The sequence below is a fragment of the Lissotriton helveticus genome, chromosome 6 (assembly GCF_964261635.1).
Source record: "Lissotriton helveticus chromosome 6, aLisHel1.1, whole genome shotgun sequence".
Classification (NCBI taxonomy): domain Eukaryota; kingdom Metazoa; phylum Chordata; class Amphibia; order Caudata; family Salamandridae; genus Lissotriton; species Lissotriton helveticus.
This window is the reverse complement of record NC_136067.1, coordinates 360934992-360957338: the sequence shown is the minus strand read 5'-3', so window position 1 is coordinate 360957338 and position 22347 is coordinate 360934992.

The following is a 22347-nucleotide window of genomic DNA, read 5'->3' as shown; positions in this document are numbered from 1 at the left end:
TCGAAGGACAGGAGACTGCCGGTGTCATACTAAGAAGAATCGGCCACTCTGTGTATCTTGACATTGTCAATGGAGATATACCTGTTTTCCTTACGACCTGGAAGAGGTGGTAAAATGACTGTTCTCGTGCCCTTCACACCAAGCACAGGAACTGGAGCACGGTAAGAGGGACCACATTCTTTCTTGTTCTCGATCTTCTCCCGAACCAGTTCTCCAACTTGGGGTAGCCAGCCAACTACCGGGATCAGCAACGCATCATCCGAAGTGGAGGACAAATGTTTCTTTGCAAGACTGTCTCTTGTCTTTTGTAGGGTCTGTAAAACATTGCAATGTTTATCTACATCAAAGGAGGTAGCATCAGCCACCGAGTCTAGACCGTCAAGGTCCGGTACATACATCTTGATACCAAAGAGCATTTCGTATGGGGTCCGCCCACCCAGAGACCTTCTAGGGAGATTATTAAGAGCACGCTGCATGCGAGATGGGCCAGCCAGTTCCTGCCAGTGCCTATAACTCGAGCTGTCAATGATTGCTTTAAGTCACGGTTCATTCGTTCCACAACACTATTACCCTCAGGTCTGTATGGAGACGAAAACTTGACGTGGACCCCCAACGAAGTCATGGCATCCTTATACGCCTTAGAGGCGAAAGCCGGACCCTGATCCGAATGGAAGGTACCACAGGCAAAGATCCCTACAAAGACACGCAAATCCCTTATGACAGTCCGTGAATCAGCGCTGCGGTGTGGCCAGACCCATACAAAGCGTGTGCATGAATCAACTGCTACTAAGACGTACTTGTTATGTTTGCTGTCACTTTAAGAATGTCATAGCTGATTACATCATTAATAGAATGGTTATATTCCAATTGCTGAGAATTCAGTTGCTGTTACCTTGACTTGTTGATGGTTGTACATTAAAGCTACTCTACAACTTCAACTTCTTCTGGATTGAATGCTTTTATCACTGGCAACGAGGGTCAAAGCTTGATTGGGGACAGGCACTTACAACCATCAATTCCCCTAGATTTGGAAATTCTATTTTGGACTTGATTTGGACAAACTTTGAACTTTCTACTTCACTTGGACACCCTACAGGTACTGCATTCTTGGATTTATTACAACATCTTTTGACCACTAATGCTATTAATTAATTAACTTTGAACTACAAATTGGATTTTATTTTCCTTGGATTGACTATCTCTGGAAATTCGTTTACACAGTTAAACCATCCTGTATTATTTACTTTGAATCTGGATTTGGATTTGGTTCGCATGAACAAAAAGTAATTGCCGTGTTATTGTCCTGTGAAATTCCGATGTTTAGAAACTCTTTCTAAAATCAATAATCGGATTCACCGATATTCACATTGCCCTTGTTTACATTTAAAATTACATCGGTGGACTTGCCTCGCGTTTCACGTCACGTGCAACCCTTCAGATTCTTATCTTCGTGACTCCATTCGGCAACTTCTTTCCAGCGCGACTCTGAGACTCCTTACCTGATGTCTGACGTCCACATCCTCACGCAGCGTCCTCGCGCGTCATCGCGTAAGCGGCCATCTTCCTGTTTCCATGACTACACTTTCAACGCAGATGCACACGGCTGTGCATCAATTATTTACTTAATTGGATTATTGCTTCCACGCCGATGCGCACGGCTGCGCATTGATTATTCATATAAACGCCGATGCACACAGCTGTGCATCAATCATTTACTTAATTGGATTATCACTTCCACGCTGATGTGCACGGCTGCACATCGATCCATTTAGACTGTTGGACTGTCACTCAACGCTAATGCGCACAGCTGCGCATCATTTTTCATGGGTATTTTTACGCAGTTATACACAGCTGTACATTGAAAAATTAGGTATTTTAAAGTTTTTACCTGTTTTTCTTTATATTTGCCACAGCTCCTTAATTCTCCTTTCTTGATCTGAAGTTCTTGCATATTTCAAGAAACTCATTGTTTTAGTGTTTATTTTATTATTCATTTACTACTTCATTATGGCTACAACATCTAGCATGTCACAACCTCCACCATTTCTTTCAGAGGAAGGTGAGCCCATTCTTCCTTGGAAGAGATGGAGGAATTTGTTTGATTCATATTTAGTTGCAATTGGTGGAGAGAAATTTTCAGCTTTTAGAAAACAAGCCATTTTGTTACACAATTTAGGAGTTGAAGGCAAACACACTTATGACAGTATGGACAGTATACCTGTTGGTGGAGCTGCTGGTGAACCTGCAGACGTTTTTGAAATGTCAATGACTATGTTAGAACAGTATTTTGGTCCAAGAATTAATGTTGTTTCAGAACGACATAGATTCTTTACTCGTGTTCAAGGTTCGCATGAACGTGTTGGGACATATGTTGCTGCTTTGAAAACTCTTTCGCGTACATGTGATTTTGGAGATCTATCTGAATCTCTTGTCAGAGATCAACTGGTTCGATGTACGAATAGTTCTAGGGTCCAAGAGAAGTTATTGTCTAAGAACCCCACATTGAAAGAAGCTGTAGACATAGTAGAGGGCATGGAAAATACCTCTACATGGGTCAAAGAAATAAGAAAAAATAAAGAAGATGAAAGTCATACCGTTAGTGATAATAAAAAGAAAGCCCTTGACTCAGTACACATGTTAGAAGAAGATGATTCTGTTGGTGAATGTCATGAAGAAGTTGCTAAAGTCAGTGTAGGTTCAAAGAACAAACCTATCCAAAAGACTTCATTTTCTCAGAAAAGCACCTTTGAAAATCGCCCTTCTTCTTCTAAAGAGCCTATTTTGTCTAAAGAACGTGATTTTCGTCAACAACGTCCTTTTAGCAACCAGAAAATACGTTGTTTCAGGTGTGGAAGTTTCTCCCATTCTTCTAATTTCCCTAATTGTTTTGCAAAAGACAGCATTTGTAATAACTGTGGAATCAAAGGACACTATGCACGCGTGTGTAGGTCTGGTAAGAAAAGAGATACTAATGAAACTATCCCTGACATTGTACGTACAGTTGTAGTTTCTAATGTTAAAAGTGAAATGGTTGACACAGAACATATTTTTATGCCATTCTGTGATATATGAATTGACAAATTTGTATTTAAACTTATGGCAGACTCTGGGTCCCCTTTTACCTTAATTGGAAACAAGATTTGGGATAAAGTTGTTGGTTTAGAAAATATTCAACTTTTACCTTCTGATACTTCTCCTCTGAGTTATACTAAGTCAAAAATAGAGATTTTGGGATACACTGTAGCCAATATCTCTTTCAGAGGTAAGAATATTCGTGGCAAGGTTTATGTTGCTGTCAGAGGTGACAATCTTCTTGGATGGCGACATCAGCATGATTTAGGTATTATTCTTAATCCTGGAGCCAAAGATCCTATAAACCAAGTCATGCTAATGGAAGACGTTCTTTCTGGTTCTCTTCCTACTCAGGTAGATTTTGTGTGTGAGTCTGAAAAGTATTTTGCTGACTATCCTAAAGTTTTTTCTAATACCTTGGGATGTTTAAAGGGATTTGAACACAGAATTATTCTTAAGAAATCTGCCAAACCATGTGTGCACAAAGTTAGGAAAGTACCTAACATGATGCTTGAGCCACTGAAGCATGAGATTGAAAGATTGTTGAATTTAGGTGTGATTGAAGAGATTGAATCTTCGGAATGGTTAAGTCCACTGGTTTTAGCACCCAAGGATGGTGGGAAATCGATTAGGATGTGTGTAGATCTACGCGGATTGAATGAGTGGATCTGAGTGGATCGACAGCCATTGCCCAACATAGCTGAGAGTATTAGTATTTTGAAAGGTACAAAGATTTTCAGTGTACTTGATCTTTCTTCGGCTTACCATCAAATTGTGTTACATAAGGATACCAGACATCTAACATCCTTTGTTACACCTTTGGGTGCTTATCAATTTCTAAGAACGCCATTTGGTTTAGCTTCGGCTGCTGCGTGCTTTCAAAGAGTGATGAAGATAGTCCTTGGCAGTCTTTTCAATGTGATGTTTTTTCAAGACAATATTTTAATTCATGGTGTAGATGTGTGTGAACATGACAAAAGATTGAGATCTGTTTTAGACAAGTTAAAGGATAGTGGACTTACAGTGAAGAAGGAAAAATGTCGTATTGGTTTTGAGTCTGTCACATATTTAGGACATGTTATTTCTGGGAGTGGAATTCAGCCCAAATTGGAATTGGTAGAAAGCATTGTAAACGCACCGACTCCTGTAGATAAGGACCAGGTCAAGTCATTTTTAGGGATGGCGGAATTTTATTCCAAGTTTGTTAAAGGTTTTGCCAGTCTTGTTGAACCCATAAGATCTCTTTTAAAGAAGGGTGTACACTTTTCTTGGTCTGTTGATTGTGAGAAAGCTTTCGAATTTTGGTTAAAATGGAGATAGGTAAAATGCCAACTCTGGGTCATTTTGACTCCAAACTCAAGACCATCCTGACAACTGATGCCAGTCTTAAGGGGTTAGGTGCTGTGCTCTTGCAAGTTGTGAATGGAGAGGAAGTTGTTGTTGCTTTCGCTTCAAGAGCCCTAAAGGAAGCTGAGTTTAATTATTCTTGTATTGAGAGAGAGGCGTTGGCAGTATTTTGGTCTGTACTTCACTTTAAATTTTACTTGTGGGGCATTCCGTTCGTTGTTAAATCTGATCATCGTCCCCTAGTTCAAATTTTTTCTTGTCATCAGAGTGATCATTTGACGCCTAGGTTGAAGAGGTGGAGTGAAGGATTGCAAGAATTTAACTTTACAGTGCAGTATATTCCAGGACAGAACAATAAGCCTGCTGATTGTTTATCACGTCTTCCTATCGATAGAAATTGTGTTGCAGATGAGGTCGCTACATGTATAAATTGGGTATTAGATTCTAGCATATCCAAGGAAGAATGGTTGCAGTGTGTCAAGGATGACATCATTTTTCAATTGTTAAAGAATGTCATTAGGAACGGGTGGCCTAACTATGATGTTCTTGAGAGTGAATTGAAGCCTTTTTGGACAGTAAGGGATGATCTGACTTTCTTCCAAGATAATTTGATGAGAGGTGACAGAATTGTGCCCCCAAGTGATTTAAGAGAAAGAATTGTTAATCTCGCTCATGAAGAGCATTTGGGTAGAAATCTCACGAAGGCTCGGATTAGAGAGAAGTACTGGTGGCCTGGTATGGATCGTATGGTGGAAGCTGTTGTCAAATATTGTCATTTATGTGCAGTCAATGACAAATCACGTACCACTAGTGAGTCTCCTCTTTCACCTGTTGAGGTTCCTGTTGCTGAAAGGACTAAATTAGGCTTGGACATTGCAGGTCCATTTGAGCTTATGCCCTCACATGAGAGATTTGTTGTATTGTTAGTAGATTATACCTCTAAGTGGGTAGTTTCCAAATGCATGAGTGTTGTTAATTCTAGAACTGTGATTGAGTTCTTGAGGGATGTGTTTGTGTCAGAAGGGGTGCCAAAATATTTACTCACTGATAATGGGGTGCAATTCACCTCCAGTGAGATGGATAGTTTCTTGAGAAGTCTTGGAATTGTTCATCAGAAAACAGATCTTTACTCGCCACAAACGAATGGTCTCACAGAGAGGATGAATAGAGTTGTGAAGAGTTGTGCACAGAGGGCCTTAGAGATTAGCTAGTTCTAAACTCAACCCTACTTGGCTTCCGGAGAGAGTTTGTGGTGACAATATTGAGGAAGAAGTGAGAAGGAGAGAAAAGTTGACAAATTATCAGCAGAAATATAAACAACGTTACGATGCTAAGATGGTTGTCAAACTTAAGAAATGAAATGTAGGTGACAGTGTTCTGGTGAAAAAAACAAAATTTGGTCACAAAGGTGTTTCAAATTTCACTGGTCATTTCACCATTGTTTCCATAAGAAAAAATGTTGTCACTTTGAATAATAGTTGCACTTGGAACATGTCTAAATTAGTTAAGTGCAATGATGTCAAGAATCATTTCAATTGTAGTTCCAGATTCTCCAACAATCCTAGTATTGCTCCTTCTACAAGTGCTCAGAGAGATTCTCCTAGAAGATCTTTACAACTTCCTAAGAAGTTTAATGATTATGTAATGCGTTAATTCATTTTATTGTTATACATTCTTTTTTAATTTGATGTTTTACATTCTCTTTTCAAACTCGATTTTAATTATTTTACTATGTATAAGGGATGTGTTATGTTTGCTGTCTCTTTAAGAATGTCATAGTTGATTACATCATTAATAGAATGGTTATATTCCAATTGCTGAGAATTCAGTTGCTATTACTTTGACTTATTGATGGTTGTACATTAAAGCTACTCTACAACTTCCACTTCTTCTGGATTGAATGCTTTTATCAGTACTTATATGCAGTATCAGAAGAAAAAGTACCGCAGTGATCTAAGTAAACACAACCCAGTGGTTTATTAGATATGAACAACTGAGTTTGGAGCGGACGCGCAGCAGTTGAAGGTTTAATCTGCTGGCAAATGTCACATTGAAGGACATAATCGCGGGTCTGTTTGTACAGTCCCGCCACTAACAACGCTGTTGTAATTTAGACACAGTGGCCAAAACGCCTGCATGCGCAGACGCAACACCTTCATGCGCCGCTGTGATCAATGTATTTATGCAATCCGTGTTGGGAATCAATCTCTCCCCAACATCAGGTATTTTCACATAAGGAACCGTATCGTGACTTAAGTGGTATGTGTACTTCGAAGGGAACCCTTTCGGACATTTACTTCCCTTCTCAGTGGCAGCAACAGCCGCCAAGATATCATCATCAATCTTACTTTTGGACCGTGTAACAGCTGCAACGAAATATGTCAATACCGCTGATTTCGCTGCCTCATCAGCTAGAGAGTTGCCAAGAGCGTGGACTCCAACGCGCTGATGACCAAGAGTATGAATTACAAACACGAGAGGCAACTGCTCTTTGAGCTCAGCTACTCGGACCCAGAACATTTTATGTTTTATTGTGCTACCCTTGGAATAACGAAAGTCATTCTGAATCCAAAAGAACAAGTTCTCATTGTAAGACTGGACACAGTAGTAAGAATCACTCACAATCAGAGTCGTCACACTAGGATCAGCGTACTCCAATGCAAGCATCAAAGCACGAAGCTCTGCCAATTGTGCGGTGCAGTCCCCTAGAGTCTGCGTGTGCACCACTCTGGACTTGAACTCATCGTTCACCATGGCACCTACCTCAATGGCGCATGCGGAAACGTAGGCGTGTTTAGAACCATGCGCAACCTGTACCGAACCATCAGTGTATATGATACATGGGAAATCCTCCAAAGGCTGCATAGCCAAAGGCGCAGGATGAACAAATTCATACTGTAAAAACTCCTGCGACCGTAAGGAGGCATCACAAATGAATGTGACATCCGGAGATGTCAATGAAGCAGCCAATTGTATCCACCGAGGGTGAAAAGCTTTAGAATTTGGTACACTGGCTTTCGTGACTGCCTCCAAAGCAGGACACGGGGTAACAACCAACATGCGTTTTCCCTGTGACAGAGCACGTTCCTTAAGAATCGCCATCTGCACAGTCGTTAAAACCTTCTCTACAGTGGAAAACTGCATTTCTGCCGAAGTGTACAAGTGTGACTTGTAGGCAATAGGTACTGCGTCTCCTTCGTTAAAAGTAAGGTACGTGAGACCCACCGTCCCAGGAACGATTCTTATCACCAGGTTGGTGTGGTTATCACGAGTCGGTAAGTATTTAGAAGCGAGCAGATCAGCCTGCAAAGATTGCAGTATAGCCGAGTGCTTAGGCACCCAGCACGATTTGGTGAAAGTAGGTTGTATCAAAGCATACAAAGGCTTGATACGCTGGGCATATTCCGGAATGTATGTCCTTCCAAAATATAAAAATCCCAGCAAAGACTGTAATTTTTTCAGAGTTGTTGGAGCGCGCAGCTGTGCGCATTTCTCCAAGAAGTGAGGGGCCAAACCTCGACCTTCATTGTTGAGCTCATAGCCCAAGAACAACACTGTATACTCTGCAATGTGCGATTTTGCAAAATTGAATTTGTAACCAAAGTCCGCAAAGCTACAAATTATGCAGTCAACTCGACACAAATGCTCCCAAAGTTTGTCGTCTGTGAGATAAATGTCATCCACATACGAGTAAGCATCAGGGTCTATTCTCTCTAACAGAGAGACAATGCGGGCAGCAAATACCCCAGGACTATTCTTATAGCCCATCGGTAAACAACGGAATTGTTTTTGGACTCTGCCGCATGTAAAACTTGTCCATTGGGAGCTCAGACCATCCAAATGGTGGGCATAAGAGCCGTTGGAAATGTCAAGCGTGGTTTTAAACCGCTTACGCACAAGACTATCCACTAAGCCAGAGCCGTGAGTATTCTGTACTGCACAGGTACGGCAATGCGAGTTTAAATGCCGGTAATCCAATACCAAACGATATGATCCGTCAGGCTTGGTCACAGTAAAAAGAGGGTTATTCATTGGTGACACACACGTTTCAATCTCACCTTGATATTCCAATTGCTCAAGGATTTCCGCAACGGAAGCCTTTGCTTCACGTCTAATGGAATATTGTGGCTGAGGCTGTGGCTGTGACCGCAACGCAATTTCGTAGTGTGGGGAAAATGTATCCCAACCACAGTGAGTACGGTACAGAGCCGGCGCAAGGGCTCTAGCCCACTCTTCTGCAAAATTCAGCGCATGCTCCTTAGAGACCGTGTGCGCGAAACTATGGAGGATCACCTCCTCCCCTCTTGAAGCTGCGAGAACAAAAGGTGGGGGCCAGTCAGCCTCCGCTAACAAAATGTCGTAGGTAGTTGTACGATTTTCCCAAAATACCCCTTTTATGGTACGTTGTATGTCACCTTCAATGAACAGGACTATTTCATAAAGTCTGTCAGGGGGAGCAACCCTAGTGTCAGCTGTCTCCACAACAACATAACGGTCAGACGCTGTCACCTTCAGTAGTGGACGGAGCGCCTCTCGTACAATGGTGATCTCCGTCGCACTGTCCAGCAAGGTCAGAGGCCATGTCTGATTCCGGAGCTGCGTTCTCACTATCTGTGGCATATCTCGCTGTTAAAGCGGCGACTTTCTTTTTCTGAAACTGGGGTATTTTCGGTGTAGAATTGTCCTGCTTGCCTTTACCATCTTTCGGGCGGGGCTGGTCGCGTCCTTGCTGACCACCCCGACCTCTGCCGCCTCCTCCACCACCGGTCGTAGAGGCCGATGACTCCTGAAAAGAACAAGGAGAGTGTTGATCAGAAACCTGAAATCGATCAGGTGAATTTATCGTCGCGTGATCGCGCAAGTCATAAACACGTTCTGTGGGCGCAGGCAAAGGAGACGCAGGACGAGACTCCTGTCTCTGTTGTTGTCGCTTACCCTGTTTTTGTTTTTTCACCCAATTTTGTTTTTTGGTCTTGGGCTGTTCGTCAGTTTCTGACTTTTGCCCTTGGGGTTGTTTTTTCTCTTTTGTAGAAAAAGGCTTGAGACCCCTACTATTGCGGCCCGCGGTTTTATAAGCCGCCACAATAATTTGTGCTAACTGTCGGGGTTTCTCGACCTCGGGTATCGCCTGCAAAGTATTGGCTACCTGAAAGTTCACCGCATCCCCCTTGACATTAGCAAGTATGAGATCGTAAACTACATCAAAAGAGCCACAAATGCGCATACCCAATTCAACAGCAGCCTCAGGTCCGTGCTCATCCTGAACACGCTTAAGGACCGTTTGCAAAACAGTCATAGACTGTGTGCCGTAACACCTCGTATAGACTGCCGCAAATGTTCTACCCCAGGTCTCACAGTCACCGATTTCAGGGGTCAAGTCTTTCGGCATGCTAATTGTCAGAATCCTGTGTTTCTCACCAGGAGTCGTGTTAGGAAATACTGCTTCCAGCTGGTCAAACTTTTCGGCAAGCCAGAAAGGAAAATCATCCCTATCCTGGGGGCGCTTGCCCATCACAGCGTTGACCATCACGGGACTGAGCTTCATACCGGCCTGTCCAGCAAGAAGCGCCGCAGCTCCTGGGGCCCCGCCCGGGAGATTACGGGTTATGTATTGTACTAACGACCTAATCACGCTAATTGCGACTACATGTAGTCATCTTAGTTCAACAACGGTACATGCGCCGTGTTGAGGATGAGGCGTAAATCCAGCCAAAACAGGCCAATTCGCGCCTGGAATGGACAAAGTACCTAACCTCAGGGCTGTTAAAGAGTGGGGTAGGGCGCCATCAAACCAAACTCGGTGCTGCCAAGCATCAATAGGTACTTCCTGTGCCCTATATGGAGTATATTCGCTGGCACGGCAGTGGCAGTGTACGCCTGGAACACACCAGAAGTTGCGTCCACAGCCGGGAAGGTCACCCACGAGTAAAAGATTTCGTAAGGGTAAGCTACCTCAGCACTCACCACCATAATCACGGCCATGCCATCCACGGGAACATTATAATGCTGCAAATGGTTGCGCACCGCAATGCGACTATGCTGCGGAATGTTCACCGTGGCCATAACGACACTGAAAGAAAGAGGGACAAAGCAAACTTTGTAGCACAAATGGGTTGTAATTCAAGGAAACCGTTTAGAAAGATTCAAGCTTGAAAAGACCTATTACAAAAAATAGGTAGGTTTGTCCGACACCACCGTTTTCCGGAAACAATAGTGAAGGGGTTAAGGTCTGAATGATGTTCTACTCAAGCGTTGGGCGCCATGTCGCAGGGATTCCGTGCTCCTACAGAACTGTGCATAGAGACTTGGAACCTCAGTGAGTTAGGGTGTGCCAAAACTCACCTTAGTACCCAAAATCCCCTACCAGACTAGCTACAGTGTCTCATTGGTCATTACAAACTCCCTATGCTTAGACAAACCAGAACATGGACTTAGAATACCTCAGGTAATGTGGAACACATGAACACTCTTTCGTTATACAATCAGTTCAATCCAGAACAAGGAGTAAAAGAGGACGGGTGCACATTTGAAATGTTTATTTACTAATGCAGTGTTCTCAAACGCAGTATCTTAGCTAATACAAGCAAACATAATATAAGAAACAAAGTAATCAGCATAGTTACTAGTCTATAGAAAACAAAAGGTGAAAGCATATTAAAATGCTACAATGAATAGGTTTAGACAACACCTAATTCTCACCCTCCCTAGCTAGCATATTATATTATATCTAAGAAGGTCTCTTTGGGTTTTAGCAGGGCGGGCCCATACCTCAGATCTTAGTGGTAAGGGATCACATCATCTTCCACCAGCTCTCTGCATGCGAAGCACCATCAAGTGTGTGTGTATGCTCTGTGCAAAGCAATATAAAACGCGCCTAACGCCTGAATTTGGCCGCAGCTGCATGTATGTTATGTCTAGGAAGGTGCGAAGATCAGACCTCACAACAACTGTGTCGAGATATCCTGGAAGGCTTCAGCACTCACTGTACAGACACAGCTCACTAAGCAAAGCTGATATCAGAGTAACATATTATTCGTATGTGAATCAAAACACTCCACTAGGCTCAAAGCTACAATAACAGTTATGTGTCGTGTGCAGAAGCAGCAGAAAGGTAAAAATGGCGTTTAAACTCCTAATAAGCTCATGCTAACTTAACACAGCATATAGGCAAAGCATAACTATATGACACTCACTGTATCTTTATATTAGGGCTTCCTGTCTTAAAGAACTCCAAGTCGTCCAGAACGTGGCTGCCCGACTTATCCTTGACATCCTGAAGTGCCTCTAGGTCAGAGATGGGATTCGTTCCCTACACTGGGTTACAGCCAGAAAGAGTATTATTGTTAAGGCTGTTTGCATGGTCTTTCTAGACTTGCATCAGAAAGGTTCAAGCTAACTTAATTCTCTTTCCTCCACTGGTACCGTCCTAGTAGGCTTCTCAGATCATCCTACCACAAGAAGGTGTTAGTTCTCAGATTCTGGAAGGCCAGATGGGGAGGCCATTCCATTTAATTGTTTCTGCCAAACTGGTGAATATTCTCCCTGCCCATATCTTGGAAATTGACTCACTTGCCATATTAAAAAAACTTTTTGAAACATGGCTTTTTTCCTTCCATTTCCTTTAGTTCTCTTGGGTGATTATTGAATGCTTCAGGGTGCCATCCAATAGCACTTTGACAGCTCATGGTATATTGCGCGTTATAAATTCTTTTCATTTAATTTTATCTGCAATTTTGTAATTTCATTGTAAAGCGACTGTCCTTTTGTTGTCGTGTCTTGGATGTTAATTGGACAAAATCAAGTTGTGGATCATTTATTTTCATAAAGGGATCTTCGTCCCATTTTAGTCAGATTTGAATGTGAGTGTGTAGGTGGCCATGTCGGAATAACTATTGTTATCTTAAAATGGTAACGTGGCATCCAAAAGTTCTGTCATGATTTAAATGCTACATCAGACTAAAGGCCTTATTTAGAGGGGATACTTTGTCAAAACATAATAGATAACCTGTCTGCCTTATTACGAGCAATAGGCTATAAGGTGCTTGCAATACAGTGGACAGGCCATCTGCAAGTTTGTGATGTTGAATCCCATCCACAAAACAAAAAATAAAAATCCTAATTTTAAGACTTTCGGTATTCACAATAGGCATTTAGGAGTCCAAAAGTTAGGAGTCCTAACTTTACTACTATTAAATTGAGAAGAATCCTAATTTTAAGACTTTCGGTATTCACAGAAGGCATTTAGGAGTCCTAAAGTTAGGACCCCTAACTTTACTACTCCTAAACTGAGAAAAATCCTAACTTTAGGACTTTCAGTATTCACAGAAGGCATTTAGGAGTCCTAAAGTTAGGAGTCCTAACGTCTGTGAATACCGAAATTAGTGTCTTCTGTGAATACCAAAATGAGTAAGTGCCTTCTGTGAATACGAAAATGGTAGTAAGTTTAGGATTTTGTCTTAAGTTAGTTCTGTGAATCGGGCCCATAGTGAGGATACACCGAATGACATTATGCATGATGGTTCATATAATTCATCAGACCCCAATTGGAAGGGATAGTTGGTTTGGCCTATCAAGACAAATAAGTGTCAGTTAAGATTCAAGGGTACCACTAAAGAGTTTATCATCCATAGGCCTGACCAACGTTATGTACAACAAGAACACTCAGCGTGTTGACATCTTACAGTGTTGAGAAACTATGCCTAGAGTGGCGAAAAACCTCAACACTGTTCCAGGCGAAACAACACTTGTGCTTTCTGTCAGATGACATGGATCTTAGGGATTTTCTGTTAGGTCCCCAGAAACCATGTCAGAAGTGCTTCTTATACATTATTTATAACTAAATATGGAAAATCTCACAACAGGAGGCTGCTGAGAGATTGTGTGAGATTGATAGGGTTAACCTAGAAAAGGTTTTGGCTGTGGTTGCCAATGGAATAACCACACTGACTATGTGTGGAAAATGGGGGTTCCCTTGAAATGCGTTTCCTATAACAGGGTGGCAACATTATTTGACAATAAACATGTAGGAAACAATTACAAAGTGGATCTATGCTTACCAACAATATGTGTCCAGAAACAAAGGTTTAATCAGAAAAATATAATTCTATTCTGTTTATAGATTGTGATAAAAATTAGAATATAGAAAAATATTTGTACTATAAATATAAGAATCAATCAGAATACATCATAATCTTATTTAAGTGCAATATCTAACTAGTGCCTCCTGCAGCTTGTGCTGTTTAATACACATACAATGATATACCTGGCTGCCACCAACATACGTATCTGTTTAGATTGATGTATACACTTGTGAGCTAATATTCGTGTTAAAACTAGATAAGGTAAAACACAAGGGGCCTCATTTATGAAAAGTGACGTATCGCTGCGTGAAAACAGCGATGCGCCACTTTTCACTGCGCCCTCCTTGCTACACCAATGATGCGTCATATTTACAGTATGATGCATCATTGCGCAAGGAGTTACAGATACGTCAGTATTTCTGACGTATCTGTATGGTGCAAAAGTGACGCATTGCTGGAGTGTGTCACAAAAGTGACGCAACTCCAGCAATGTATCCTTTCACATGGGGCTAGCCCCATGTGAAAGGGCCTGCGCCAGTCTTTCGCCTGCTGTGAGGCAGGCGTAAGAAATTGGCACATTTGTGTCCTAGAAGTGGCCCAGTGAAATCTCATAGATTTCACTGCGTCACTTCTACGTCCCTTTCTTGCGTCAAAACGCCCCCCTTGCATACATTATACCTGGTGCAGGTATAATGTGGCGCAGGGGTTTACAAAGTGACGCATCTACCTAGATGCGTCACTTTGTAAATATGGCGCAACAAGGCACATTTTTTACGCCACTGGTGCATTACAAAAAGTGACGCACCAGCAACGCAAAAGTGACGCACAGCCTCATAGATGAGGCCCAAGGTATATATCAGAGTCTAGAGCATGGAGAAAACATTGAGGTGCGTCAGTACAAGATAGGTATCAGACTGTCCTACTATCTAATCTTGGATCCTACTATCTAATCTTGGATAACATGGTTATAATCTATGCGCGTTTCAGCGGTGTCGAACTATAGACCAAGAAGGGGTCCTTCATTCTCTCCCAGGTTGGCTCTTTCCTAGGAGGATTCTTGGCTTTAAAACTACATACATGTTAAGTACACTTAGGTACACTTAGTTAGGGCTAACATCTTAGGAGTATGCATGATTACTGCCATGTATCTATATGCCTGCATATATTCACTGTTTTAGCACCATGGTAGAATTCTACCTTTTATTTACTCTGTTGGTGCTTCTAGTCATATATATCTGTTTTTGTCTAGTGGTTGTTGCAGCATACGTATTTTTTACTAGAATGACGCTGGTTCAATAAATACTTATTGAAATTTTCCACCGTTCTTTCTGTATATCTCTCCGAGACAAAGTGAGCACAATTGACTGAGCGAAAAGTACTGTACTGTTTCCATGATCCGTGAGGGGTCAGGGTTGTCATGTTCAATAGTTGCCAGAAACTATTCGCTCCTTGGTAAGGTTGTGGGGCTTATAGTGGCACTGTAAACTGGCTGGTCTACAGACTAACATATCCTTTGGGGGTGTCTGGAGTCAGTCTGAGCATCAATTCCTCTGTTTATTTTGTCTAAATGCACAGATCCTATATAGATTTGTAGGAACTATACAACAGCATGTGTGTGAGTTGCACAAATACTTTACACATTGCCTCTTTGGAAAAGTCTGACTGCTCCGTGCCAAGCTACCAGAGGGAGAGAACAGGTTATCTTTTAGTGTGTATCTGGCTAAGCCTGGCAAGGACTGTGGTTCCTACTTGGACAGGGTGCATAGCTCTGCCAACCAGAAACCCAATTTCTAACACTAACGGAGTAGGGGATATTAGTGTAAGGACATTGAACCCTCCCCCTTATTTAGAGCATTATGTCCTTTTTTCTCTTTATCACCACCAGATAAACCCTGGCATTCACCAAGAGAAAAAACATATTAACCCCCAAACCCTGTAATAAATTACCAGGGTTTGGGGACCATTCTTTTTTTGTCTTTCATAAGCAAACTTCTGCTTTGGGAGTTTGTTTGTGAAAAAAGAAAGTTTGTTGCTTGGTTACCTAAAAGAACCACCACCACTGTGAATGCACAAAGATAACCACTGGGCTGGAGAGGATCTCTAAATATGGTGGTTGTTTGTCCATCAGGGTGTTGGAGGACATAATGTATGGCACCCTGATAGATAAGACTAACATATTTACAGATCAGAATAAAGACTTCCATGCCTTAAATCAGGCCCGTAATCACCAGAAGAATAGTGGAAATAGATGACATTATAAATTAACAGTACTTATATACTTATTACACTTATACTGTACTTATTATATTGTATGCACTAAATGCTCTAGATGTTACCTATCAAATATATGTCCAGTACAAATTGATTGTCAATAGTATCACATATCACCAGAAGCACCCCAAAAAACAATACCGACCTCAACCAATACTTCCACCTTTAAGTTTTCCCTGTAGCAGAAGTCCTTCAAAAGTGGGCAATCAGATGTAGCCATGCACACGTCCTTGCCTATTCACTCTCAAGTATTCACATTATTTTCATCTTTTTTATCATGTACTGTATGAGGTCATCTGTATGCAAAAAGATCCTAGGCAATCTTAAAAGTAGATAAACAAGTAAAAAGACCCAAATGCAAAAGGAACGGTCAGAAAAAAAGATAAAATCAATTATAAAAAGAAAACATGTTTTTAATACACATAATAAAAATCACATAGATAACTGAAATAAATCAGACTATATGACAATAAAATATAAAAATATATGCAATTACGTATATAATAGTACAATATACAACATTTTACATGAAAAGCAAGACACCATAAATCTCTACAAGGTGTTGCCAAAACAAAACTGACGATACAATACTCGACGCGCGTTTCGGCGAAAACGCCTTCTTCAGGAGCCACAAGTAAAATCTGAAATTACATATAAAAAGTCAATAAGATACAGTTCATAAGTGGCTTACAATCACAAGTTAAGTACATTGAGTTATTCAATTACACATATACAATTAACAGTATTTCATTACATATGACCTATAACTAAATGCTCTTGGGTCCGAAATGTTTACTTTGTTTCTCATATGTCATATGATGAACATATTCAGGAATGAGATTGTGTATACTCCAGACATTTCTATAAATTCAAATATATCGTCCAACATGAAATATGTCATAAATACGGTATATATACATTCATGTTGGACGATATATTTGAATTTATAGAAATGTCTGGAGTATACACAATCTCATTCCTGAATATGTTCATCATATGACATATGAGAAACAAAGTAAACATTTCGGACCCAAGAGCATTTAGTTATAGGTCATATGTAATGAAATACTGTTAATTGTATATGTGTGAATGAATAACTCAATGTACTTAACTTGTGATTGTAAGCCACTTATGAACTGTATCTTATTGACTTTTCATATGTAATTTCAGATTTTACTTGTGGCTCCTGAAGAAGGCGTTTTCGCTGAAACGGGCGTCGAGTATTGTATCGTCAGTTTTGTTTTGGCAACACCTTGTAGAGATTTATGGTGTCTTGCTTTTCATGTAAAATATTGTATATTGTACTATTATATACGTAATTGCATATATTTTTATATTTTATTGTCATATAGTCTGATTTATTTCAGTTATCTATGTGATTTTTATTATGTGTATTAAAAACATGTTTTCTTTTTATAATTGATTTTATCTTTTTTTCTGACCGTTCCTTTTGCATTTGGGTCTTTTTACTTGTTTATATACTGTTAAGATTGCCTAGGATCTTTTTGCATACAGCTGTCTACCCTGCCCTAGGAGTCTGTTGGAGTCACTACCCAGGGGGTCCTTGTTTTGTTCATACTGTATGAGGTCATACCTTTCCAGATATCCTTATCTAAGGCATAGGCACTTATTCACTTACATGCTAAGGCAGGCTGAAATTACATCATATTCCCTTTGACACGTCATGCCATCTCAAAACCAACCCTTTTCCAATAAATATTTCCACAGAAGCCTACGATTTACTTATAAAGGGGTAGTAGTAGGAGCCCTTTTTACTTTTGGTTATTGTCTCTTTATCCGTAACCCTTGTGACACAGGGGTAGGAAAAGCAGTTCTATGGGTACTTAGGACAAACTAGAGCTAGCAATTTCTACCCCTGGCAGCCCCTAGTTTCAATAAAGGCAGATAAGGGCTTATCTCCTATTTGGACAGTTAGGACTGAGTAAGGGCCACTGGATCTCACTCCTCACAAAGGAGGTATCCTGTACACCTCAGCTTGCACTATATCAATGTCAACACAATGGTTTGAAATTTCCTGATTTTCAAGTTTCATGCCTGTAAAGTTTAATTTGCCTTCATGCAGGCATTTTTCTGTGGGCTTTCTAAGCTAATTATCAGCACACTGCAAGACAATGTTCGCTCTAATCAAGCACAGCCAATATGAAAAATGTGTACCAACTATTTCTCTGCAATCCTTTTATGTACAACAGCGGTGGACAAGTGAACAATAACTATTTACTTCGATGCATATTATTAGGCAAAATCATTATGAAAGCGAACATTTTCATGTAAATTCAGCAAGTGAAAAATCTTGCAACTTTCATAAAATGCAAATTCCATACAACTTTCAGAAATACAGCATCAAATTCTAAATGTAAACACAGTTTCATACTGTGCTAATGTTTTCTTAATTGTGATGTTCCAATTTGGCTCTTACTCTTAATAGAAACTTTACAAAAGCAGAATTCATACATATATAATTAGAATGTAGACACCTTATCAAAGCCTGCCTACATGACCTTATTCCTCATGCATTAAAAAGTATCTTAAGTATAGCTTTTCTTTCAGTTTGCAGTTCGAGGCAGATACATAATAAATGAATAATATTCTCCTCTCCGGTTTTACATAATCTGCATAATGTGTCCCCTTCCGACTTTATCCATGGTGGACAATGGAATAGTCCAGGTAGTAAACCAAATCTTGCCTTTATAAAGATTTGTTTGTTTTTTAATGACCATGGTATTTCTAAATACGCTTGAATCTGCTTTTTTGTAAACCCACAAATTATAGGCCATGCATGTTTTCTTTTTGCCAATATGTCTTTATCTCGTGCAATTGATTGGTGATTTGTTAATTTGTTGATTACCTTTTTGAACGATTCCTTATTCATTATGGTTTTCCAGATTGACATCACGTCAAATTCTTCCAGCACTGTATTTAAATATTTCCAGTCTTGTAATTTTCTGTTGTTATTTATTTCTTGCCATAGTAGCTGAGGCACATGATTTTCATTAAAAAATCCTGTTCCATACTTTGATAAATTGGCCCTTTCTTGCGTACAACTGGTTATTTAGACCAAACTCCAGCCTTATTTGTGCAAGTGATGCATTATTTGGTAGATGAAAAAGAGATTTATAAGTGTTTGAAACTGCATTGTTTATAATCACAGTATCTTTCCCACTTAATGCCTCACTACCATATGTTAAAGTAGGGAGGAGTTTTGCCGATATAACCTTTAAAAGGGGGCGATATGTAAGATTTCCTAGTGATTTCTGCAGAATCCTAAATGCAGCTGTCAAAGCATTTGCTTTCCTTTGTATATCAATTTTTGTGGGCGAAAGTTTCCATTGTCATCGAATAATACTCCCAAGTACCAGTATGTTTCAACTTGCTCTAATTGGATATTCTCCAGAAACCATTTGGATTTAATCTTACGTTTTTGGTGATAACCATAACTTTAGTCTTGGTTTCATTTATTACTATTCCGTTTTCTTTTGAATATGAAGCTATTCGATCTATTAGGCGTAGTAGTCCGACTTTTGTTTGGCTTAGAAGAATGACATCGTCTGCATATAGCAGATTAGAAATTTGTTTGCCAGATATTTCAGGCGGGTGTGCGTTTATTTCCTCCAGGGCCTCCGTTAAATCCGCTAGAAACAAGTTAAAAAAGTAGAGGGGCCAATACACACCCCTGCTTAAGACCTGCTGTTGTTATTATTTCCTTTGTTAGCATATGAACATCCCCCATCCACACTCTAACCCATGTATTGGTGTACAAAAGTTGAATTAGTTTTAGCAATTGCTTCTGAATATTTTTTTGCTGCAATTTTCTCCATAAAAGGCATCTGTGCACACAATCAAAAGCCGATCTAAACTCTACAAAGCACAAGTACAAAGGTTGTTTCATTGAAATTGTTTTATCCATTAAAATTGATAAGGCTAATATATTTGTTGTAGTTCCAAGTCCCTTAACAAACCCAGTCTGATTCTAGGTAATATCTTATTATCCGTTGGTCATTCTGTGAGATTCGTAAGTAAAATCCCCGCAAACAGCTTAGCATCTGGGTCTTGTAATGATATTAGTCGATAGTTTTCAGGGTGGGCCCAGTGTCCTTTTTTATAAATAGGGGCTATTAATGACTCTCTGCAGGATTCCGGTATATTTCCCGTCCATACTGTTTCTTTAAACACTCCCGTGAGGTGTTCTGACCATAAATCAGTTTTTTCTTTGTAGAGGGCAAACGGAATACTATTAGGTCCTGGCGTCCCATCTTTTTGTTTAGTTAATTGAGCTGTATAAATTACAGCTATTCGTACATCAATGTCAAATAATATAGGGGTCCCTACACCATCCATAGCTGCTTTTATTTTCTCCCTTGGACAGATCAGCTCGCCTAGCAGAGACAGATACACAATTTGTAGCTTTTTAAAAAGGTCTTGACCTATGCTGTAAATGTGTGCTTTACTGACAAAAGGAAACTGGCTAGTATGTATGCTATTGAAAGGGTTGGACAGGTACAGAATGTGTTTGCTTTTTCTTGGGGGGAGCACTACACCACCTGTTTGGTGGTGGTTGGTTAAAACCTTACTTTGTTAAAGTGAGTAATGAAACACACCTCTCAGTTCAGGCACAATGAGAAAGTGTAGTATTTGACAAGTGGAGGAGAACAGAAGTGATAGAGCAAATTGTATCACTGACTGCTCCAGTGGAGATTATAAAACTGATCCTGTAAGAAGGAATCAAAACACATGTATAGTCACCAGAAAGGCAGATGAGAAACTTGAAAGTAACCTCCATAATATAGGACAAAGTCAAGGTTGTTGTGCCTACATCCTAGGATACTGCATCTGCTAACAAAAAACCAGAGGACGCTCTCATAAAAGGCTTCTCTATGTAGTATTCACTCCCATCCTCCTGCTAATATTACAAAATATCTATAAGATAAGATTTCAGTGCGCCACTTCTAGGACAGCATTGCATCAAAACCATACGTCTGCATCATGGCAGGTGTAAGGGTGACCCAGGCCCTTTCACATGGAGCTCGCCACCACCATCACAGACTTCATTGCACCCCACGTCATCGCATCAATGAACTACATACTCATGGGAGACCTTAACTTCCACCTTGACAACCCCAGCGACCCCCAACTCCACCGTCCTCCGGGACACAATACCTCAAACATTGGACCCAACCAACTGGTCATTACACCTACAAACAGAGCGGGACACGCTCTCTGCTCCATCTTCGCTGTAGGCAACAGCGTGCACTTCAGCCACACAACGGAACCACCATGGACCGACCACCACTGCGTTAACTTCACTGTCGACAAACCGAAGGTACTAAAATCACCCCCGCCCACCACGATAGAACTGGAGCAAGGTTACCGACGAGCAGCTGAACTCCACCCTCACGCAAGACAACCCCACCTGGGAATCCAACGCGAACATCACAGCCAGAGGACTCCACACTTGGATCTCCAACTGCGCAACCGAGCTTACCCTGCTAAGCAACCCCAGCTAACAGCGCCCCAGTAAAGCCGCCTGGTTCACCAACAAGCTCCAAGAAGCCTGGCGCACCTGCAGACGCCTGGAGAAGAACTGGAGGAACACCCAGACAGTTGACAACTACTTCACCTACAAGAACGCAATGACAGACTACCACAACCAAATCAAAACAACCAAAAGGAACTTCATCCACAACAAAATCCTCGCCAACTTCACCAACTCCAAGGAACTCTTCAGTGTCATTCAGGAATTCCCCAACCCACGCAGCAGGCCACAGACATCACCCTGTCCCAAGACCTCTGCGACAAGCTTGGAACCTACTTCCACCTCAAGATCAGGACACTCTATGACCACTTCATCGACCACCCACAAAACACTGCAGATGCCACCCTTCCCCCCAGAGACACCAGCCAGCCCACCATCTCCAAATAGACACCGATCACGACAGAGGACACCATCATGACCATGAAAGGCATCCACTCTGGGGACCCCACCGACCTCTGCCCCCACACATCTACCACACGGCCGAGGACACCATTGCACCTGAACTCCAATGCACCATCCACACCACCTTCACAACAGCCACTTTCCCAGACAACTGGAAGCACGCAGAACTCAGGTCACTGCTCAAGAAACCCACAGCCGACCCCACAGACCTCAAGAACTACCGGCCTATCTCGCTCCTCCCCTTCGCAGCCAAGGTGGCAGAGAAAGCAGTCAAAAGGGAACTGACCCAATTCATCAAAGAGAACGCCTTCCTCGACCCGTCCAAGTCTGAATGTCAAATCAACCACAGCACCGAGACCGCCCTACTCGCCGCCACAGACGATATCCTTGACCTGTCTGCAGCCTTCAACACCGTCTCTCACTGCACACTAGTCAAGAGGCTACATGATGCTGCAAACAAGGAACAGCACTGGACTGGATCCGATCGTTCCTCACTGGAAGAAGCCAAAGGATCAGACTACCAGCCTTCCTCTCCGCCACCACGGAAATCACCTGTGGAGTCCCACAGGGGTCATCACTGAACCCGACCCTCTTCAACATCTACATGGCCCCCCCCTAGCAGCC